This window comes from Chrysochloris asiatica, unplaced genomic scaffold, assembly GCF_000296735.1.
Source record: "Chrysochloris asiatica unplaced genomic scaffold, ChrAsi1.0 scaffold00184, whole genome shotgun sequence".
Classification (NCBI taxonomy): Eukaryota; Metazoa; Chordata; class Mammalia; order Afrosoricida; family Chrysochloridae; genus Chrysochloris; species Chrysochloris asiatica.
Genome location: NW_006408702.1, coordinates 2254666 through 2261768, shown reverse-complemented (window position 1 = coordinate 2261768; position 7103 = coordinate 2254666).

Genomic DNA, 7103 nt, shown 5'->3' with positions numbered 1-7103 from the left:
ATATGATCAAAGGAGATCCAATTTGCATATTGGGTTTATTTTTAACGTGTCGTAAGGACTTTATAGGTTGATAGATTTCTTCATTGCTAGATTATTATTACTTAGATTTAACATTTCAGAATTGGTTAACTTTCCATTTTGTTAAATTACTGCTGGAAGCCTGATTGCATAGTGGTTATGTTGTTGGGCTGCTAACCACAAGGTCAGCAGTTCAAATCTAGCAGCCACTCCATGGAAGAAAGATGAGGCTTTCTCCTCCCATAAAGATTTACAGCGTTGTAAACCCTGTACAGGGTAGCAATGAATCCGAACCAACTCAACAGCACATAACCACCACCAGCAGCATTCACTATTACTAACACTAAAGTGGCATGTTTTAGCTGTATTTGTTAATTTGGTCCAGTTTTACATACATTCCTAAGTAGACTTGAATACTTAGCGTCTCCTAAAATGTATTAACCAACTTTCAAAAGGACAATATAGGCAGTCCCAGGTTAAGAATGAGATCCACCTCTAACTTGTGTCTTTAAAAATTTGTGCGTGAGCTGGAACAGGTGCGTTCAGTTCTCTTTAACCATAGTGTACTTTAGAGCAACACAAGGTTAGAAGGTTGTTCAGTGACTTCCCAGTCGCTCATGCAGCAAAGGAATCGCCAAATTGTAAAAATTATGGTTTGTTCTTATTTTGCTTCATCAGCCATGAAAGATCTATTTAAAGCACTGTATTAAAGGATAAGTAGAAGCTGTTCAAAAGTCAGACATTCACAACCCAGGAACTACCTGCATCCTCTATACTGACACCAGTAACGTATTAGCAGTAGTTTTTCTGTGGCATCTGTGGATCCGTGGCCCAGAGGGTTGAGTGAGCAAACAAACCCTTGTTAAAGGGACTCTTCAGTGTTACTGTCTAATAGTTACCACTGAATATGATTTTAAATAAGTGCTGTCAACTGACTCACAGCGACCCTATCTATGTAGGGTTTCCTAGGAGTGGCTGGTGAGCTGGAACTGCCGACCTTAGGATTCAGACTGACTTTGCAGTCCAGTGCATTAACCCACAGCACCACACCAGGAATTCTTCTAATTTAATAGGTGTCGATTACAGAATTTTAAGTCGCAGGAGGCAATTTAATACTATTTAAGAGCTTGACTGTGATTCATCATTTAACAGAAATAGAAAGTGTTTTACAAATATTTACTGTTTCATTCTTACAACCTACAGAAGGTACAGTTGCCATCTCTGTTTTATTGATGGGGAACTGAGACTAAGTTAGTTGTTCAAAGGTGCAGCTAGGTCATGTCAGAACTGTCTCATACTGCTTCCCCTAGTACTTAATCAGCTCCTCAGGCTTGCCAAGCTGGGATTGTTGTTATGCGCAGATCAGGGCAGTCCACACCCTCATGGATCTGAAAGTCTAGGGAGGAAGCCAGGCTTGACATCAGTTCACTCGACTAATGTAATTACACATTTGATACAAATTTAAAGGAAATGAGTTCAAAAATAGAAATACCAATTTAGCTCTGGGAGTGTTGGGGGAACAGAGGTCATATAAATAAAATGTCTTTCTGCTGCTGTGTGCATCAAGTCATTTCCGACTCAGAGTGACCTTGCACAGGGTTTCCGAGGCTGTAAACCTTTACAGGAACAGAAAACCTTATCTCTCTCCTGCAGAGTGGCTGGTGGATTTGAACTGTTGACCTTGTGGTTAGCATCCCAACACATAACCACTATACTAGCAGGTTTCCAGATGTTTGTGTCCTGTCATCTCCATTTCCAGGTACCAGGAAAGAAAAAAGTTTGGTCTTTAGAGAGATTATCCAAATCACTCTGTCCTGTATGGTAGACCCGCTTTGTGCCACAAGGGAAGCTAGAAACTGTTGTCTCGTATAGTGGGTAAAGAGCTCTGGTAGCGTAGTGGTTACGAATCTGGCTGCCAACCTCAAGGTCAGCAGTTTGAAACTACCAGTCATTCTGTGGGGGAAAGATGAGGCTTTCTGCTCCCATAAAGATTTAGAACCTCGGAAACCCTATACCAGTTGCTATGAGTTGGAACTGACTCCACGGCACATAACCACCACCCCCGTAGTGGGTAAAACTGGGGCAGAGAGAATCTGTAACTGAAAGGCAGAATAGGTAGGTATGTAGGAAAATTTTGATACGCCCAATGACATCTTTGTGGTGATACACACCATGTTTTTGTTACAAATACTTTGAATTTTTCTCTGTTGAGTCTCTTAGTCTGTTCTGAATTTCAAGACTTTAATGTAAATTTGAGGTTCATTATGTAAGGATTACTTACAGTTGTTGATATCCTTATTAATTGATTGTTTCTTTATACACAGTATAGGTTATTTGCTTCCCCAATTCAATTTTCTGTTAGCTGTAAGAAGCCAAGACTTAAAATCACAGCTGTCCTTTAGAGTAAATTGTTCTATCTTCTCTATTGTCTTGTTCATTTGAAACAACGCACTTTAAAATGCTTTGAGAACTGGAATTTACAGTTGGCATTGCTTTCACTGTTTTAAGGAAGGAAGTAACTGTTAACATTTTCCTTTGTGTTTTATCTTAAAGACGTAACCAGTTTTGTTTTTGCTGAGTTAGTACAGTTATTTCCCAAGAAAACGCAAACAGACTAAATGTAGATAAGCATGTTTACCTGAGCCCTGCACTGGTTTTTAAGAATTGTAGTGCAACTAACAAGATGAAGTATATAGATAATTAGATAATATTGTTGGCTAGAGTATCGCTCCTTGTTGATTCAAAAAATCCATTCTAGCCTAAATCTTCCCTCTACTTATTCAACAAATATTTGTGGAGTGTCTTTGCTGTAGCATGCCCTGGAGTTCCAGCGGTGAGCAGGACAGGCAAGGTCCTCGCTGTTCCCATGCTTCCTCTCTCTTCCTCAAAGAACCCTGCTCTAGCTGGTGTCTAGCTGGCAGCCAGCTTTCAGAAGCCCTCAGCAGCCGGCCCAGCCTCCCAGCATAATCTAATACGAAGAGCTGGCCAACACCGACTCAACAGTAGCTGGTTTTCACTATAGAGAAATAGTGCTCAGGAACATACTTTCGCTTAGCTTTCACTCATTCTACTTAATGTCTGATTTGTCACTCTAAGAGAGATTTTCTGTTCTGTAGAAATATTTTCTGTTCTTAACACTCTCCTCAGAGAAATATCTTTAGTGGAGATGTTTTCAAAGCTGATAGGAAAATCACAAGATGGACTGCAGGAATAATTCCCACCTGTGTCCAAAGCCTCACCTTGACTTGGAGTTCTTGCTTCAGCTAAAAGCCGCTCCTCTTCGCTTCTCCTCCATTGTCACAATTTTCTATCTCTGAGTTGAGGAGGTTCAATGCACAAGGATCTCTGGGTCCAAAAAACTCACTCCACTCCTGGCTCTTCTTTGATGGTACTAAGATCGATCACCCTTCCTGCTTCTGAGATGGCTCATTTTGTACCCAAGCTAGAGTTTCAAATGTTAACAATTACCATTAAATTTCTTAATGTCCTATCAATACCTTCTCTCACCTATGCTTACCCAGATTCGTTAGGAAGAGTCTTTGGTGGGAGTTACAAAGACTAAGGCTAGAAGTGACATAATGAATGATTTACTACACCACAATCCTGATTCATTGCTTGAATATAAATATAAAAGGAATTGTTTAGACTTATATTTTAGAGTGATAATCCCCTTATAAGAATTATTAATGATTTTTTTAATTTCATGCTAAAAAATCTGTACTGTCTTGAGTTATGTTTTGAGAGTGAGCAAATGATTTTGTATAACAGTTATAAAAATATTCAAAGAAAAATTAATGTATTGTTTTTCTTTACTTCCTGAGCCCTAGTGTATTAAATTTGAAGTCAATAAAATAAAGAGCATACCCAGGCAAATTTCTAGGAAAAAATATCTTTACCTTTGCAGGTCTAGCTTAGTTAGGTACACATGTCTGGTCCAAGGTTTGCTCATTACAGACGGCTTCAGAGGTCTGGGTTTGGTTTCTGAGTTTTGTTTTTGTTGTTCTTAGGTGCTTTCTAGTCAGTTCCAATTCCTCGTGACCCTGTGTACAATAGAACCAAACACTACCTGGTCCTGTACTAGGCTCATAATTGTAGTGGTGTTTGCGTCTGTTGTTGGCACCGTGTCAGTCCAGCTCATTGGGGATCTTCCTCTTTTTCAATCACCCTCTACTTTATCAAGCATGATGACCTTCTCCAGGACTGGTCACTCCTGACCACATGTACAATGTAGGAGAGAGGAAGTCTCAGCATCCTCGCTTCTAAGGAGTATTCTGGCTGCACTTTTTCCAACACAGATTTGTGTGTTCTTCTGGCAGTCTATGGCACTGCCAATATTCTCCTCCAACACCATAACTTAATGCATCAATTCTTCTGTGGTCTTCCTTATTCACTGTTCAACTTTTGCATACATATGAGATTATTTAAAATACCATGGCTTGGTTCAGGCACACCTTAGTCCTCAAACTGACGTCTCTGCTCTTAAAACACTTTAAAGAGGTTTAAACTTTGCTCTTAAACACTTAAAGAGGGCAGATTTGCCCAATTATAATACGTCATGTAGTTTCTTGACTGCTACTTCCACAAGTGTTGAGTGTAGATCCAAGTAAGATGAAGTCTTTGACAACTTCAATCTTTCCTCCATTTATCATATCATTTATGAATCCAGTTGTGAGGATTTTTGCTTTCCTTACATTGAGGTGTGTGGTATAGTGAATTGTCTTATGTCTCTTCTAGTCATAGTCTGTAACTCCCACCAAAGTTTCTCTTCTGCTGGGTCTGGGTAAGAGAAGGTAAGAGAAGATACTGACAGGATAACATGATTCACCTGTGGATGTTAGTAGCGCTCACTGTAATTGTAAAAACTTGAAACTCTATTGTGGGTTTTAAAATGAACCGTCTCCGAAGGAGGGAAGGTGTGGGGTTCTCACTACCATCAAGAAGAAAGAGACAGGAATGGAGTACATTCTTTGGACTCTGAGATCCTTGTTCACTGACCCTCCTCGGCCCAGGGACAGGCAGTTGTGACAGCAGAGTAGTGGCAGAGGAGCAGAAGCCGTATAACCAAGATCCAGAATACGAACCAGAGCTTCCCAGGCTGGGAAGCTTGCTTGTAGTACATGCTGCCTCCAGGCACGGAAGTGAGGCGCTAGGTTTGCTGACCCACAAAGCTGGGGCCAGAGGCCTTCAGGCTGAGGCTTCTGGTGGAATGGTGTGTCCTGCAAGCACTTTAACAGCAGCTGACTGGAACTGTGCCCTGAGCATTTACTGGTCCTCTCCTGTAAGCTGTTAACTTCCCTAATAAACCCCATAACTGTGAGGATAGTGCTGTGGGAGGGATGGCTATTGACACAGTTTTTTCTTGTTTTGGCAAGCCTCCATACTGCAGGCTGTGGGTTTTGATCTTTATCAGTAAGAATGTTACGCCCTCTTCTCTTCCAACAAGCAAGGTTGTGCCATCTGCATAGCACAACTTGTTAATGAGTCTTCTTCCAGTGTTGATGCCACATTCTCCTTTATGGAACCCAGCCCCTCAGATTGTTTGCTCATCATACAGATTGAATGACTATGATGAAAGACTATAACCCTGATGCACACCTTTCCTGATTTTAAACCATTCAGTCTTTGCTGTTTGAAGGGACTATACACAGCATAGTTTGGTCAATGCACAGGATCCACATGAACACAATGAAGTATTCTGTAAAACCTATTCTCCAACAAGTTATGATGTTGGAGGAGAATATTGAAAGTGCCATGGGCTGCCAAAAGAACCAATAGATCAGTTTTGGAAGAAGTGCAGCCAGAGTGCTCCTTCATGGCCAAGATGGCCAAACTTCGTCTCTCATACTTCGGACATATTGTCAGGAGGGACCAATTGCTGGAGAAGGAGACCATGTTTGCTAAAGTGGAGGGACAGAGAAAAAGAGGAAGCCCCCCAGCAAGATGGATTACCCAAGGGGCAGCATCGATGAACTCAAGCATGGCAACAACAGTGAGGTTGGCCCAGCATTGTGCAATGTTTCATTCTGCTGTGCATGAGGTCGCTATGGGTCAGTACCAACTCGACGGCACCTAACAACAACAACAATACCTATCCTAACATTATAATTCCTATAATGTTACCCATAATTTGTCATGGCCCACACAGTGAGAAGACTTTGCATAGTCAATAAAGCACAAGCAAACATCTTTCTGATAGTCTCTGCTTTCAGCCAAGATCCATCTGATGTCAGCAATGATATCTCTCAGTCTGTGTCTTGTTCTGAGTCTGGCTGTAATTTCTGGCAGCTCCTTGTAGATATATTGTTGCAATTGGTTTTGAATGATCTTCAGCAGAATTTTATTTGCATGTGATATAAATGATATTGTTTTCTGATTTCCATATTCTGGTAGGTCATCTTTCTTTGCAATGGGCACAAATATGAATCTCTTCTAATCAGATGGTCTGGTAGCAGTCTTCCAAATTTCTTGGCAGAGACTTGCTGAGAGTCTGCAGTGCTGCATAAAACATTTCAGTTTGTAGTCCATTTATTCATGGTGTCTTGTTTTTTCCAACATCTTCAGTGAAGCTTAAGACTTTTTCCTTAAATACTAGTGGTTCTTAAGCATATGCTACATCTTCAAATGATTGAACATCAACCAATTCTTTCTTTTTTTTTTTTCTTAAATGTTTTATTATGAATTATGTGATAGTTTACATGGGAGAACATTAGTTTTACATTCATTCTATCTTATATCATCTCATTGCCATGGTTACAATCCCCTCCATACAATCCTTCCCCCGTACCCTCCAGGTCTTCAGCACACAGTTGCTCTCCCTCTCTGGATCTAAAGTCTCCAGTTGCTCCATCACTCCACATCATCATCTCTGGCTCCATTTCAGGCATCACTACTTCTCTGGGTAGGGTCCCGCTCTCTGCTCTTCTCCCTTGATGGTCCTAGGGATGTCCTCTCCTAGACTGAAAAGTTAATCACTCCCCTCCTTGCTATAAAACGTCTACCTTTACATTTCTGACCCTCACAATCAGTCCTGATAACAATTATTCACTATTGTATCACAAGAGCCCCCTCTGCATTTCATTGCATCA